The following is an 18210-nucleotide window of genomic DNA, read 5'->3' on the forward strand; positions in this document are numbered from 1 at the left end:
ACCTTCAATGATATGCATAATTTCATCAATAAAATTTTAAAATTGAGAAATAGGGATTGGCTAAGGGTCTTACAAATGCAACTTATGACTTACTAAATTGTGAGTACTTACCCTTTATAATATTTCTTTCTTGAGCAAAGAAAATCATACAATCAAATCAAGGTTATGCATCAAGACAATGTAAATGCTATTCATGAGAAAATATGACTAAAATGAATGTTGAATTTCAATGAAAAGGCTTTGATCAATAACAAAAAATATGAATCTTGATCTAGTGATCAATTTTAAAGAATTAAATGACCAAGAATCTCCCATCAATAAGTGGACAAGATTTAAACAAAAGGATATTGAAAGATTTTAGAGATTAAGTAAGTAAAACACCTTGATCAAACTTGAAGAAGATGATTGACTCACTTGGAATCAAACTTTAGTCAATGGTTGAAGAAATTTTCATAATCCATCATAAAGCTCTAATAATCCATAGAATTCAATGCATACATACTTGAAGATGATTAAATTCCAGAAGAATGAATGCCAAGCTTGCTTGAATACTTAAATGTTAAAGATTCAAGAGCTTTGGAAAAAAGCCCCAAATTGTAACTCCATTATGAGCTTTAAGAGGTTCAATGTAACTCCATTATGAGCTTTAAGAGGTTCAATGTACTAAAATCTTTGAAATGTCTTCAATCTTGAAGTCAATCATGACCCCAAATGGTAGTATAGAAGCCTTGGAGGTCAAGAAGAGCCAGATATTGAGGAAATTGAAGCTTCCAAATCTATGACTATGGTTGCTCTACTATGTTTTAGGGTTTTGAGCCAAGAGGATAAAGATTAGGGCTCAAATCTTGCAAAATCTTGCTATCGAAGTTTCCCATTGAGTGTGCCAAGGTTGCTTGAGAAGCTTGGAAGAGATTGGAAGTAGTGGGAGCATGAAATCAAAGCAGCAAGGGCAGGAAAATTTGTACCAAAAATTGCAAGTGTGATCTTGGAGTGATTACTTAGTCATTGCTCATAGTATGGTACTCTATTTGATGCTCATAGAAGTTGAAGATTCATTATCCTAAGGTTAGAGAGTGAAAATAGATCATTGAAGAGAAAAATATTGACTTTCTTAGTAGCCACCATGAAAGCTTCAACCAAAATATTGAAAGAGAGAGAAAGGACAAAGCCTGCCTTGAAAAGTAATAGGACTTTTAACCTAAACTAACTCTATCAGTCTTATCTTTAACCATTTTACCTCCAAAATGGCTTTTTATAGTCCCACAATCTACCATTTTGTCCAAGATGCCTCCAACTTTGTCTTTCAGTACACCAATTAGCTGTAACTAATTGTCATTGGTCATTGCACTTGTCCATTTTTCTAACACACACCTTGTTCTTGAGTAATTTGGAAGTAATAAGCATGTGGAAGAAATCTAATGAACCAAATGGATCAAATATCAATATTTTGATACACTTGTCAAGGAGAGAGTTGAGAGATGAGAGAAACAAGAGTAAAAGAGAGAAAAAAGAGGAGAGAGAATGAGTGATGAGGAGAGAGAAATACTAGAAATACAAGAAAGAAGAGAGAGAAGCCATGAAAGCTGAGTACAAGGAGGTGAGATGAGAGACAATAATTATATTATGATAAAAGATATCAAAAATTACATGGCTTAGACCTTTTATACCTATGTGTGTGATAAGGTATTATTAATAACTCTCTCACTAAAACATGTCTTCCTAGTTTCTTACAATTATATGTAGCAATTTTCACTACAATTGAAATATATAAAGCATATGTTACTTTCCAAAGTTTATCATTACTTCTTGATGGTTGGAATGAGGCTTTCTAAACCTACAAATTTATTTGAAAATAATCTTGAACTCACATATATAAGAAAAAGGGCATTCAATCGTAGCCTTGAAATTTTTGAACTGCTCATTGACAAACACATCACTCTTTTCCTTCATGAAATACACATATAACTTTCTTGAACAATCGTCAATAAATGTGACAAAAAATTTACTACCACAAAGAGATATGTTCTATGTAGGCTTCCAAACAATTATATGCATAACATCAAATATGTTTCTTCTCACATCTCTATCATGTAAAAAAGATTGCCTTGCTTGCTTACCAAATTGGTACGTTGTCGTAGAGATTGTGTAAGAGCTGTTGAACACGGAGTTCAAGTTACAGCAAAGAAAGAGGCTAACAAGAAGAAATCGAATTTTGATGTCAAAGTTCTCTATATTGCTTGTCAAGTAAAGATTACATGAGGTCCATGTTCAGGAAAAAAAAAATCTGTAGTATCTCATATCCAGCTTTGCATTCATGTGTTCAAGTTCAGATTTGGAGTTGGTACATAGACTTGTTAAATTTTGCTGGGTCCTGTGAACAAATTTTCAAGAATCCATACAAAGTCAAAACAATGGAGTTCTGTAGGTAGCAACCCCTATGTACATTAAACCATGGAGTTCTGTGGGCAGCAACCCAAACTATACCACAAGCATCTATACCTTAATCTTCGACAGTAGAAAATGTACCCACAACACATCTAAAAACTGTTGGGCAGCTCTTCATGATCCGAGTTGAATGACAAGGATTATTGTAAGCCTCAACTACTCTGTGTAACTTTCTCTAAACATTAAACTGAAGCCAATTATGCACAGCAGTCCTTTTTCTTCAACTGGACATCTTGACTCTCTGTTGGTACTACAATCTTCATCCCTGTTAACGATGCTCCATATTCTGTACTGGTTGTCAGAGACTTCTTGCTGACTTTGCGATAGATTTCAGTCAACGCAGTTGTAAAAGCACTATGGTAGCCTCTAATGCAGATGTCTCCAAAAAAAAAAAAAAGCCCTTCGGATTTAATACAACCTCCTCATTCGGCAGCCATGCTTCATAATCCACACAGAATTCCATTCTTAAGCCATCGAGGCCACATCTTCCTTGAAATGTCCATTATTGCTAGCTCATAGTATTTTGCCATGGCTTCAAGACTTGGAAAGCGGGAAACAAGAGCGTGCGTGAACCGGATTCCACTGTTTTCATACACTTGACCTTTGTTAAACCAGCTTTTGAAGCAGTTGATGCCTCCATGCCTGGCGAGCGTGAGAAAAAGCACTAGCTTTCATTCAGAGGTTTAGCGCCTCTCCAGAAATGGATCAATCCTCCCCCGATGATTCCTCTGCCCATAAATGTGCGATATCCAAATCCTTGATCAATCTACTCAATATTGCATACTCTTTGTTTCATAATAGATAAGGAACAAGATTTCCATAACAAGATTGACTTCTGTGATGATTTCCTTGAGAGATGTGTATGCTTTTCGGCCGAATTGAATGGCGATGTGCTGAGGTTCGATGATGATGAAATGAAACTAAGAAGGTCTTTTGTCGGAAGGAAGCAAAGCAAAGCAGCAGATCAGCTGTGGTGGGAAGACCTGCGGAGAAGGATCGAACTGTTTCTGATTGAAGATTCCTGCCCAATTTCCCCAGCGATTAGTTAATTCTCTTCATTGCTTTTTCCGTGCCATGTTCAGGGATGATCTTCCCCCAATTTTAGATGATTGATATCCTGTTGGATTATTTTGCTCCATGGTCGCATTGTCAGTACTCGTCTGGATTCAGACTTTCCTCTTCAAATTCCCCAGTAAAGGCGATAGCCAAATTCCCTGATCATTAAGTTTCTCATATCAATCTTCTACCGCCTCCGTCGCCTCTGTCCACTGCTTTTTCTCTTTGGCATTCTGGAAATGTCCATCTCCTCCAAATTGGTGAATGAAAAAGCCTCCTGAAATTCCTGGCCGCCGACATCTTGAGGACAGTGAGCCCATGTAGTCGTCCTTCATTCCATCATATGCCGGGTTTTTCTCCACCTCTCTGATCCACCCCTCCTTTTCTTAGCTTTCCTCCCCCTTAATTCCATAGCAATGCGCTTCGTTTTAAATTTTAGCATCCCCAATCTCAACTTAGCATTAAGAAGGCTATTTTGGGGATGCAAATCTTTTGATCTTTCCCTCCAATTTTTGAAACGGAAAGCCTTCTCTCAAAGCAATAGGCTCTATAGGCTTTTCTCCTAGATCCATCCGGACAGCACCTTTAAGTCGATAATCTAAAGATTCTCTATGGGTGTCAATACCATCACAAACCCAAATTTATAGAAACTTTCTAAGAGTCTTCTTGTAGACATCCAAGAGTCCATTGTATTGACGTTCCCCTCCTTTCTTTGCAGTCTTGACTTTATTCGCATGGTGAATTCTAGCATAATCAAGGGAATACACAAGAAGGAGGAAAGAAGCAATCTTTGAGATAGCCGTAGAGACTCCTCCATTCAAAAAGTCTTTGGCAAAGGCATATTAACCCTTCTCCTCCATGGCAGATAGTGCTAATGTATCTTCTTCCAAAATGCTTTATCCCGCATATTACGTTGACCTTGTTCATGTGCAACCTTTATCTTTTTAGCTTAAATGTCAGCTTCTATAAAGCTTCCTTTGATTCCACGATTTCCTGCACTTTTCTTGGAGATCATCATTGAAATTAACAGCTCGATAATATCCTTTGGCATTAGTTTTTCATATTTTTCTACCACACACACAACATGCATACAAACTGAAACACACACAAACACAAACACACAAGTGGAGTATGTACATTGGATGCAGGTACTAAAAAGGATGTAAAGATAATGCATCAATCACACACAATGAAACACATGCGAAAAGATAACACAGATGCACAACAAAAATGGAGGTGTTTACGGCTCAAATGCGCAGCAGCACGACATCCACCCCCTCTAAACCTGCGCGTCCTCCGGATGAGCCAACTATCCAGGATCATCCAAGTCCACAAACAGGTCCAGTCCTTCATCAGTTTCTGGTAGACCTGTTTCTCCATCAGCTTCATCATCCATATTCTCTACTTCTTCCGCTAGACTTTCTTCTACCTGCTCTTCTTCTGCCAATGCTTCAAGTGCATACTCTTCATCTTCTCTTCTCTTGAAAATCTTGACTCGTTTTCTAGCAATGGGCACCCTCAATACCGTCCCATCCAATTCAGCCAACTCATAGGTAGCATTGTCAAAAACCTGTTTCACCTCATATGGTCCAAACCATCTTTGAACCATTTTTCTCATGCTACTATGCTGATTCTCTAGACTACTGTCGTAGACTAGAACCCAATCTCCTTCTTTTATGGCTCTAGGCCTCAAGCGATGCCTCAAATCAAACCTGTCCTTGTTTCTGAGTCGGGCTGCCTTCAAACGATCAACTGCATGCACATCTTCTGCCCTTTGCTCTAGTTGACAAATCCGAAGAGCTAGAAGCTCCTCCCTTTATAAATTCTCATGCCATGGAAGAGCACTCCACGTGAGAGCACAGATTTCTGTAGGCATGACAGGTTTTTGCCCATACATCAACTCTGCAGGCATATATCCAGTAGTCACGCTATGTGTAGAGCGGTCTGCCCACAATGCAAAAGGTAGTAATCTCGGCCAACCTCTACAAGCTTTTGCCAATGCCTTAAATATCGGCGGATGTCCTCTTTCGTTCTTGCCATTTCCCTCTGGATTATAGGCAGTAGTAAGAGCCAACTTAATCCCAAGCCATGAGAAAAATTCTCTAGCTTCGTCTGCATCTAGCTCTCCACGATCAGCTGTAATCTTGCCTATACATCCATACCTGCAAAATATTTCTTCCAACAAGAATTTACATACTATAGTGGTGGTCTTCGTCCGCAAAGATCTGCCTTCAACATAGTTTGTAAGATCCTCCCTGGCTAAGACAAGATATCTCATCTGCCAAAGTCCCACTGGCAAAGTAACCAAGTCTACCACCCACTTATAATGCATACATAGTGGATAGGTCGGATGCAACTCATCACGATGCCACACTAAAGAGTAAAGCTGACAGTCCCTGCAAGTCTCCACAAAGTGGGAAACATCTTTATACATCCCTTTCCACCAGTATCTTTCTTTGATCTTCTCATAGGTAGCCCACACACCTCTATGACCAGCCCAAGAACTCTCATGAAACTCTTGCATAATATGTATCTGCATCGCTACCTCACAAACTACTCTCAAGGGTAGGCCGCCTTTCTTCTTTGGATGCTTCCAAAGAAAACCATCTTTCAAGAAATACCCATAAGCCTTTCTTCTGATTTTCTTGAATTCATCATCTGTCCAATCAGCTCTTCGAGTCAATGAACTTAGATACTGTCCAATTTGCAGCCACTCGTCAACATAGAGTTCTTCAGTAAAGGCTTCAACAGTAGATACATGACAATCATGAACAAGGACAGAAGCTGCAAACTCTGTCTCATCATCTTCTGCAAGCATTGACTCCTTATCCTCATATCTCGCTCTAGATAGCATGTCAGCAACTAGATTATCTTTCCCTGCTATGTGTCAAAATTCTGGATTCAATGATTTGATGTAGGCAATCCACCGAAGCATCGCTATATCTGGAGTCGAACAGCTAGTAATCATGCCAAGCAAAGGCAAACAATCTATTTCCACAACAACTGAAGCACCAATAAAATACCCTTTATCACACTTCAATGCAGTGACTACTCCCCACAACTCTCTTTTAATCTGCGGATATCTCCTCTGCCGCTCATTAAGAACTTTAGCTTCAAAACGGATTGCATATCTGTTTCCATCAGCATCATCTTGTCCCACTGCCCAACCTATGCCAATAGGGCTAGTATCAACTGTCAACATGATTGGGCATCCACACTAATAATCCGCCTTGCGAAGAGTAGGAGCTGACTGCAACAGCTTCTTGAGTTTACGCATGGCTTTCGAATGCTTCTCATCCCAATGAAATTTCTGCCCCTTTCGAAGTAGCTGACAGAGAACATCTGCTATGTGAGCAAAATGAGGAATCCAAATCATGTAAAATACACAAGCTCCCACAAATCTCCGCACCTCTGAAGCAGTCGAGCAATACTCTGCAATCCTGCTTATGGCATCCACCTTTGCAGGTGAAGGCTTCCTGCCATAATAACCAACCATATGCCCAACTATGATGACTTCATTAACACCAAAGATAGATTTCAGCCCTGAAAGAGTCAAATTCACCTCCTCTAATCGTGTCAATATTTGCTCACAAGCAACCAAGTGTTCAGCCACAAACTGTCTACATCCTCGCAAATCAAGACTCTCATTCTTTTCTTCTTCTACACAACCCTTAATAGGCACATCATCTAGGAAAGGCATGGTATACTGCGGAATATAGTCTCGTAGAACTCTATGCATAGCATTCATCATATGAGCAACTGAGTTGGTGGCACCTTGAGGCAAGGTACACATCCTCACAAGACCAATAGGTGTCTGCATAGTAGTAATATCCCTGCTTTCCAAGGCAAGCTGAAACTAATCATAACCAGAATACAAGTCACCTAGAGAATAGATGGCTCGTCCTGCAAAAGCCTCAGCAAACTCATCCACAACTGGACCTGTTCCCACATTCCTAATTGTCACTCTGTTCACGGGCTACATATCCTGAATAAATCTCAAGGTACCATTCTTCTTTGGTACAGTAAACCACCTGTTAGAATAGGGCGCATAAGAGGGTTCCAAAATCCCCATCTTAATCTTCTCATTCAGCAACTCTATTAGCTTTGGCAAGTGTGCTCTAGGCACAGGTATAGGACGTATATTCCATGGCACATGAGGGACAGTGAAGATGACCATAGGCGCAACCAATTCGGGACTAATGCAGCCAATTTCATGAGGAAAGAAAGCAAATGCCTTACCATGACGTCCAAGCATCTCTCGAAAACATTCTTTCTCCACTGGAAGCAAGAAATCATCATTTCCAATCTTCAATTCTGCAAGAGTTTTAGCTGTAAATTTATGTCCAATATTTGCAAGATCTCTCAACATAGGCTGCTTCATAGCTTTTTCTATCTGCTCATCACTATCAGGAGGAAGCGGCCTTGCAACTGACTTAACCTTCTTATCAACTGTTTTATACTTCGTGTCAACCTTGGCATCAGTCAGGCACTCTTTTCTTTGCTGCAATTTCTACAAATTTTCAGCAACTCTCAACTCTGTTGGCTGAAAGATCTCAGCCCTTTGCTCTATGGACTACATGGGTGCAGCCTGAAACTTTGTATGCTGAAATTTTTCAGCATTAAACTCTGTTGGCTGAATGGTTTCAGCCCTCGGCTCTATGGACTGCATGGGTACAGCTTGATACTCCATATGCTGAATTTTTCCAGCATTTAACTTTGCTGGCCGAAAGGTTTCAGCCCTCTACAACTCTGAAAGCTGATCAAGATCAGCCATAGATTCAGTTTGCTGAGTTTTCTCAGCCTCTAACTCTTTTTTCAGCATAAAATCAGAAATTTCCTGAAACATATCCAAGGTTTGCACAGGTATGATCTTTGAACCCTTATATACATCAGTTTTCAGCATAGTTCCCATCTCAAACAATGTATCCGCATAAGACATCCCCTCATACATCCCATCTACATGCTCTTATGCTTGCAAAATACCTGCAGTCTTCAACTCTTTCTCCTTACGACCAATGTACTGCCTGGCAGCTCTAGACAAATCTGAAATTTTCTGATAACTCACTGAACTATCTGAAGAAAAACCAACAAAATTAGTGGAGAAAGACTGGCTGCCAGGAGGCAAGATCTCCTCTTTTCTCCGCTCCGTACCACTGGCGTCTCGCAAGACAACGGTACCTAATGAAAATCCAACTCCTTCACAGGTAGTGGTGCCTCACGCAAGGAGTCCCTGTTTCTCGGATGATTTACTCCAACAGTCATAAACTGAATAGCTCGCATACCATCCTTACTGCGTATCCGTGCATAGGCTGAGCCATCATCCATCACTTTTGTCTCCATTCTTGCTTCTGTAATGAAAGGCTGTCCAAGAATAATCGGATAAGAGCAAGAATCCTGAACAAAGCAATGATAATCCTCTTCAACATTACCAATAGGAATTTTGATGCTCGGACAAGCAGCATACAATCACCAGAAGTATTATTGGCCGCTCTCATGTGCCAGCCATGCTCTGCATCCATAGGCCACTTGCCACTCTCATAAACACCTCGAGCAATAAGATTAATCTCGGAACCATGATCGACTAAGGCAACCAAAGGAATCTGTTTCTCTCCAATCCTTACCACCGTCTCAGTGGTTGCTCTAGCCCAATGACTACGTGAAAAATGGCTGCGAGGAATGAGGATAGGGGTTTCATCATCTTCATACTGCATAGGCTGAACTATTTTCTCCAACTGCAGATTGACAGAAGCATTCTCAACCATCACTGTATCATCATGCTCTTCCCCAAGAGCTCCATGCCATAATCCCTGTAAAGCAGGTCCTTCCATCGCATGTTGTTTTCTCCGCAAAAGATCCTACATCTAATCCTGTATTTCTCTTCTAGCAATCCCAAGAGCTTCTCCAACAGTAAAAGTGACTTCACTATTCAAAATTCTTTCATGAAAAATCTTATTCATATCCGCCTGCATATCAAGGTCTGACAAGAGCTTGAATCCTGGCTCCTTTCTTGGTTGCCTCTTCTCTTTCATCTGCTTGTCTCCCATAGGTTGTTTAGGACCTGATTGAGCTGGAGAACTCGTCATAGGTGGAGCTGTAATAGGTGGCGAAACAAAGTCACCCCCTCTAGTCTTTTTGGAGGTGCTGAGATCCTCCTCATCTCTTCTTCTCTTTTTCTCAACCATGGCATCTAAACCCTGTGTTTTTGCCATATAAGCAAAAATAGAATACCTGTCAACAAGAGAATCCCATCCCGTTTCTCCTTGGATGCTAGAGCCCACACAAGTCATAGTGGATGCCTGAACTTTCCCTCTTCTCACTATCTCCAAGGCAGAGGACCATAAAGCAGAGTCTCCATCTGATTTCTGCTCAAGCTGGACTCCATAAGCTGAAGCATCTTCTCTAACACTCACATAAGCTGATCGTGCAACCATATCATCAACGAGCTTCTTCATGCCTCCCTTACCCAAGTTCATGTCAAGAGGAGCACCAGTCTCTGTCAGCCATATCTTCCCATCTTGTTCCCAGAACACTACATTCTTCTTACGCGCTTCCTGAAAAGCATCACAATCTTTGCAATGTTGGTGCTCTGTACTATTGCACCAAATGCATCGTCTCCCTTTTCTTTAGTTAGCTGGAAAAGCAGTCACTGGAGCAGGTGCTATAGCAAGTACTGACATAAGTTGCTCTTTTAACTTTCCAACTTCAGCTTTGACTGCCTCTATCGTCAAATCTGCCAAGCCTTTAATAACATCATCAACGGATAAGGGCATTGGAGCAGCAGGAACTGGTGGATTTACAATAGGAGGAGTAGGCTTAGGCATAGAACTTGTAGCAAGAGTAGAAGTAGAGGTCTCCAAGGATTTTTTAGAAGCAGATCCTGTATTACGATGCAATGGTACCCTCCTGCACTGCTTCTTAATAAGAGCATTCACAGCATCAATGGCATGTCTCCACTCGGTCTTTAAACCTCAATTGGTAGCTTGATCTTCCAAAAGATCATCCAACTTTTCTTGTAAATCAGCATCAGTAGCTTGTAAAAATAATTCCACTTTCTGCATCTCCAAAGCTTGCTGCTCAGTTCCATCTAACTGATCATAGCGGCTCTCAAACTCTCACAGAAGGGCGGTAATTGAAAGTCCCTTATTAGGCATAGAAACCCATGCTAAGAAATTCCTGCGGTTCATAAGACCTGTATCCTCCAGGAAATATTCATCTTTTAATGCCTTCTTAAATTATGTCCAACCAACATGTGTTCCTTGAATTTCTGAAATTCGGACTTCAAGAGCACGCACCACGATCCGCAAGAAGTAGCGGCTCCAAACATCTTGAGAAACCCCAAAAAACTTCATCTTTTCTTCATACAAATGCAGGTAAGTTGACACTTGTTGGCCGTTGAACTGCTTCAGCTCCTGTTGGACAGCTTTCAAGGCATCCATGGCATCACTATCACGTTTAGCGTGAGCTTGCTACTGCATATAGGTTGTAAATGACTGAAATAGGTGCTTCATGACATTCTCATCCGTCATCTCTTCTTGCGAGTCTCCCATCTTGCTGAAAATTGACGCAGCACTTTCACATTAGGTTCACCAGAAATATCGTAGAGATTGTGTAAGAGCTGCTGAACACGGAGTTCAAGTTACAGCAAAGAAAGAGGCTAACAAGAAGAAATCGAATTTTGATGTCAAAGTTCTCTATATTGCTTGTCAAGTAAAGATTACATGAGGTCCATGTTCAGGAAAAAAAAAATCTGTAGTATCTCATATCCAGCTTTGCATTCATGTGTTCAAGTTCAGATTTGGAGTTGGCACATAGACTTGTTAAATTTTGCTGGGTCCTGTGAACAAATTTTCAAGAATCCATACAAAGTCAAAACAATGGAGTTCTGTAGGTAGCAACCCCTATGTACATTAAACCATGGAGTTCTGTGGGCAGCAACCCAAACTATACCACAAGCATCTATACCTTAATCTTCGACAGTAGAAAATGTACCCACAACACATCTGAAAACTGTTGGGCAGCTCTTCATGATCTGAGTTGAATGACAAGGATTATTGTAAGCCTCAACTACTCTGTGTAACTTTCTCTAAACATTAAACTGAAGCCAATTATGCACAGCAGTCCTTTTTCTTCAACTGGACATCTTGACTCTCTGTTGGTACTACAATCTTCATCCCTGTTAACGATGCTCCATATTCTGTACTGGTTGTCAGAGACTTCTTGCTGACTTTGCGATAGATTTCAGTCAACGCAGTTGTAAAAGCACTATGGTAGCCTCTAATGCAGATGTCTTCAAAAAAAAAAAAAAGCCCTTCGGATTTAATACAACCTCCTCATTCGGCAGCCATGCTTCATAATCCACACGGAATTCCATTCTTAAGCCATCGAGGCCACATCTTCCTTGAAATGTCCATTATTGCTAGCTCATAGTATTTTGCCATGGCTTCAAGACTTGGAAAGCGGGAAACAAGAGCATGCGTGAACCGGATTCCATTGTTTTCATTCACTTGATCTTTGTTAAACCAGCTTTTGAAGTAGTTGATGCCTCCATGCCTGGCGAGCGTGAGAAAAAGCACTAGCTTTCATTCAGAGGTTGAGCGCCTCTCCAGAAATGGATCAATCCTCCCCCGATGATTCCTCTGCCCATAAATGTGCGATATCCAAATCCTTGATCAATCTACTCAATATTGCATACTCTTTGTTTCATAATAGATAAGGAACAAGATTTCCATAACAAGATTGACTTCTGTGATGATTTCCTTGAGAGATGTGTATGCTTTTCGGCCGAATTGAATGGCGATGTGCTGAGGTTCGATGATGATGAAATGAAACTAAGAAGGTCTTTTGTCGGAAGGAAGCAAAGCAAAGCAGCAGATCAGCTGTGGTGGGAAGACCTGCGGAGAAGGATCGAACTGTTTCTGATTGAAGATTCCTGTCCAATTTCCCCAGCGATTAGTTAATTCTCTTCATTGCTTTTTCCGTGCCATGTTCAGGGATGATCTTCCCCCAATTTTAGATGATTGATATCCTGTTGGATTATTTTGCTCCATGGTCGCATTGTCAGTACCCGTCTGGATTCAGACTTTCCTCTTCAGATTCCCCAGTAAAGGCGATAGCCAAATTCCTTGATCATTAAGTTTCTCATATCAATCTTCTACCGCCTCTGTCCACTGCTTTTTCTCTTTGGCATTCTCAAAATGTCCATCTCCTCCAAATTGGTGAATGAAAAAGCCTCCTGAAATTCCTGGCCGCCGACATCTTGAAGACAGTGAGCCCATGTAGTCATCCTTCATTCCATCATATGCCGGGTTTTTCTCCACCTCTGTGATCCACCCCTCCTTTGCTTAGCTTTCCTCCCCCTTAATTCCATAGCAATGCGCTTCGTTTTAAATTTTAGCACCCCTAATCTCAACTTAGCATTAAGAGGGCTATTTTGGGGATGCAAATCTTTTGATCTTTCCCTCCAATTTGCGAAACGGAAAGCCTTCTCTCAAAGTAGTAGGCTCTATAGGATTTTCTCCTAGATCCATCCAGATGGCACCTTTAAGTCGATAATCTAAAGATTCTCTTTGGGTGTCAATACCATCACAAACCCAAATTTATAGAAACTTTCTAAGAGTCTTCTTGTAGACATCCAAGAGTCCATTGTATTGATGTTCCCCTCCTTTCTTTGCAGTCTTGACTTTATTGGCATGGCGAATTCTAGCATAATCAAGGGAATACACAAGAAGGAGGAAAGAAGCAATCTTTGAGATAGCCGCAGAGACTCCTCCATTCAAAAAGTCTTCGGCAAAGGCATATGAACCCTTCTCCTCCATGGCAGATAGTGCTAATGTACCTTCTTCCAAAATGCTTTATCCCGCATATTACGTTGACCTTGTTCACGTGCAACCTTTATCTTTTTAGCTTAAATGTCGGCTTCTATAAAGCTTCCTTTGATTCCACAATTTCCTGCACTTTTCTTGGAGATCATCATTGAAATTAACAGCTTGATAATGTCCTTTGGTATCAATTTTTCATATTTTTTTGACACACACACAACATGCATACAAACTGAAACACACACAAATACAAACACACAAGTGGAGTACGTACATTGGATGCAGGTACTGAAAAGGACGGAAAGATAATGCATCAATCACACACAATGAAACACACGTGAAAAGATAACACAGATGCACAACAAAAATGGAGGTGTTTATGGCTCGGATGCGCAGCAGCACGACAACGCTTCACTCACTTTAAGAAATTTCACAACTCTAAAAGCAGGCAATCCTATACCAATCCTTTGGACTTTATTAATTTTGACATTTGCATATTTGCATTTCCAAAATGTTGTGTGATATTTCAACATCTACAACCACTCCTTTGCCTTTAACATACATAGTAGCATTCATAGTAGGAATTATATCATCTAAAGTAAAGATGAGACCAACTCTACTTCCTTTTGCAACCAACCTGCCCTTATCATTAAGATATTCCACAAAATATTTTTTTACATTAAATCAAACCTATAGCACTTGATCTACTATCTAGTAAATAGACACTAAATTCTTTCTTTTGAATAGCACATGTTAATGTAAATCTCTACCCTTGTAAGGTTGAGGGTTCTTTAATTTCTATCTCATAATAATTTTACTAATTTTGAAGGTTCCTAAGAGACTAATACACATCACCCCCTAATCTAGGTGCATGTGGGCAATGAGGACTAATATACCATTCCTCTTCACAATACTACACAATAGGTTTCCTAAAGTATCCCCTTGCATTTCCCTAAGCTTGATTCATGCATTACATTAACCCCTTGTTGCCTCACCCCAAGGACATCCTCTCAATGTGTTCAAGCACATGTTTTAAAGTTGCCCTATTATCGACATCTTTTGGATCTAATTGAGTTGTTTGATGATAGGACGTACTATTTTCTCTCCCTAGCTTCTATTTGTTGACCTCCTTCTCTGGGCCTCTCTTATGTCCCCATCCCTCTCGTCTTCTCTATACTCCTCTCTTTATCAATTGCAATCCTCACTCCTCTTCATAGATACTTGGCTCTTTGTCTCTAAGTCTGTTCTCACTTCCCCAATATTTTCTCTACAAAATGCTTTACATATCCTAGGGCTAATGTGCCAATGGTTTGATCATTGAATTGATAGTGTTCTATCTTTTTCCTCAAATCTTGTGATGTTTTTACCCCCTATATTGGTTATGAGAGGATCTTTTTGTGGTTTCATAGTCCAAAGCTGTTAGCGGTTGTTGCTAACTCAAATGTTGCTCATAGGTCTTAATCCAATTTTGACACTCTCCTAGCACTTGATACCTAGGGATTTCAAGTTTTGTACCTAGACGTAAGATTTGCTAAGTGATACAACCCAATTCCATCTTCAACTCAATAAATATTTATCGATATTCCACTCTATTACTGTGAAATTTTAGAAAAGGGAAAACCATTGTTTTGTGGTTGCCCCAATACTAGGTCAAAGATTGTCTCACAACACTCTTTAGTGGGGGCACCAAAATGGGACCAAAATGTGTTCTATTAATGTCCTTTTACATGGATTTAGGGCATATAAGAAAAGAATACACATATCAAGATTTAGTTACAATACACTTTGGTATGATTTTGGTGCAAAAATGAATCAACCATGAGATACAATAGGTACAAAAGGGAAACCAACTATTAAAGCTATAAAAGTCTAAATAAATAATTACCCTTAAGCAACTTATTGCTCATGATTTTTGAACTCCTCTATGATGGCATTACCACCTCCATAAAATTTCCACTTTCCCTTCTTTCTTAGCCACCAACATCCTCATGATCTCAATTAGTCATGCTTTGAGATGTGTTGGTATAAGTTCATTTGTGATTCACATTTTGGTTCCCTTGGAATATTTTGATTGTTTTATAGACAAATTTGCTTGTTTCTTCTTTGATTAGTGATTTTCCTTGATATGATCCAATCAAACCCTCCAATTTGTTTGGTCTCCATCTTGTATGACTTTAAACATCTTTGGTGGCCTTTATATCTAACTCCTCTTGTATTTCTTCATGTCTTCCATTAGGGAAGGATCCTAATCATGCATGGAACACAATCTTCTTTTGCAATGTGGCTTCATTAACTATCTATCACACCTTGCTTATATACATCCTTCCTTGTTTTGATTTATTTCTATACATCCTCTTGCACTTTGTCAAAGTGAACTAGAGAGAGAGAAAGAGGAGAGAGAAAAATAAGTGCAGAAGTGAGAGAAAGAGAGTGACGAGGAGAGAGAAAGATAGAGAAGAGGAAGAAGCCATCGAAGCTAAGAGCAAGGTAAGGAGGAGAAGGATAGTAATGTATTAATGCGTCAAAATATGATAAAAATTACATGTCCCCTCCTTTTATACCTATGTATGTGTGACATGACATCACTATTATTTACACACTAAATCCTTATTCTACATGGCTTCTTACAATCCATCCCATCCTAAGGGCTTTTGCCCTCAAAAACAAACTTACAAAGATTGGAAAAGGATGGGTAGAACAGAGTACTACTCTATTTTCAACTTTACAAATGGAAATGTGAATGAAATATGATAGACATATGGACTAAAATGAAGAAATGGAAGTAGGCCTCAACTATATACATGATCAAGAATGCTTCAAAAGTGCTTGGAGCCTTAGAATCTTCAATTGATGAGCTCAAAATGAAGTAGACAGCCTCAGGAAGTTACTATATGTATATCCTCTACATCATGTGCATTCAAAATCTATTTATAAATATCCTTATCTATGAATTTTTTTAAAATAAAACATAACCCTTTTCTATTCAATCTATAAATAAAACCTTTATACTATATCCTTCTGTATGTAAAAAATGTATAAAAAATATATTTTAAAAATACCTTATTTTGAACCCATGTGATGCACACATATATTTATGAGTAACTTACCCGAGTAGACAACTTGCTGTATAAACTGACCCTGTTGAACCAAATCTGCCCATAAATTCTGGTAGACATATATAAATGAGGCACAATACATGTCAAAACATAGCTTTTGAAGAGTAATTTGACCCTATGCAGGTGACATAATTCTGAAAAAGTTAGGTATAATAAAAATTGTTCTAAAACAATCTGTTGTGAGGTTCCTGTCTGCTCCATAGTCAAAATGCTTCAGCCAATGTATCCCTTAGGTAAGAAAACTCATCTAATATGGAATCAGACCTCTAAGAAGCTTCCTCAAGTGGTAAATCTCTCCATTTTATCAAACACTCAATGATGGAATGAGATCAGAGCTTCTTTTCACATTGATCTATGACAGTCTCTGGAATGTATTGAATAAGGCATTCTTCATCAATAGGTGACAGCTCATCAAATGTATCAATAGGATCACCATATAAAGGCTTGAGCTAACTAACATGGAATACATTATGAATCTTAGTGGAAGAGGGTAGCTCCAATCTATATGCCAAGTCTCCAATGCACTTCAGGATCCAGTAGGAGCCATAAAATTTGAATTCTTCAATTCAATCACTATGTAGCTCATGCATTGCTAAAACATTGCAAACCCACATATGAGAAAGAGAATCAACCACTACATTGTCATTGCCCTTGTATGAGTGATTTCAAAATCATAATTTCACAATGTAGTTACCCAAGAGTAAGATTGGACTGAGTGAGAAAATACTTAAGGACCTATGATGACGTTGAACTCTGAAGCAATTGCCATACAAATAATGGTTCCATTTAATTATTACATGCAAGATAGCCAACATCTCTTATCCAAAACATTCATAATCATTTTCTTATATGTAAGCTTGCGACTTTCAAAGGCAATCACTCCATGCTCTTGTAATAAAATAACCCCAATGCCTTGACCACTAGCATCACACTGTATGGTAAGCTCCTTCAAAAATCCAGGTATACTAGAATAGGAGCAAAAGTAAGGAGTTCCTTTAATTGGTAGAAGCTACCATCTGTAAGAGCATTCCAAAAGAAAGCTCCTTTTTTCAACCTATCAGTCAAAGGATCTGCAAAATAGCCGAATAATGCTTGATAAATCGGTGATAAAATGAAGATAGACCAAGAAATCCTCTGATTTGTGAAGTAGTAGTTGTAGGTGTTGGCTAATCTTTAATACAAAGCACCTTCTTGGGGTCAGTCTAGATCCCTTTTTCACTAACAATATGTCCTAAGTATTCCACTTTAGTCTGCATAAGAGAGCATTTCTTCTCTTTAGCAAAGAGTCTATGATGTCTCAATAATCAAAAACCTTCCTCTTGTGTGATAGATGGTCCTAAAGGGTGTTATTGTAAATCAAAATGTCATCAAAGAAGACCAAGACAAACTCAAAGAGGAAAGACCGTAAAATCTTGTTTATCACACTCTAGAAGGTAGTTGGAGCATTTGTAAGCCCAAATGGCATCATTAGGAAATGGTAGAGCCCTCAATCTGTCCTAAAACCCATCTTGATTTCATCACCCTCTTGCATACATATCTTATGATATCCTGACCTCAAGTCAATCTTCATAAAGAATCTAGCCCCTTGGAGCTCATCAAGAAAATCATCAATCTTGGGTATTAGATACATGTTCTTCATTGTGATCTTGTTAAGATCCCTGTAGTCAATACACATCCTGAAAGATCCATCTTTCTTTTTAACTAACAAGACTAGAGATGCATAAGGTGAAGAACTAGGTTCAATGAATCCCATTTCAAGAAGCTCCTTGATTTTC

The sequence above is a fragment of the Lygodium microphyllum genome, chromosome 3 (assembly GCF_053477565.2).
Source record: "Lygodium microphyllum isolate KBCC chromosome 3, Lygodium_microphyllum_v1.1.10, whole genome shotgun sequence".
NCBI classification, from domain to species: Eukaryota; Viridiplantae; Streptophyta; class Polypodiopsida; order Schizaeales; family Lygodiaceae; genus Lygodium; species Lygodium microphyllum.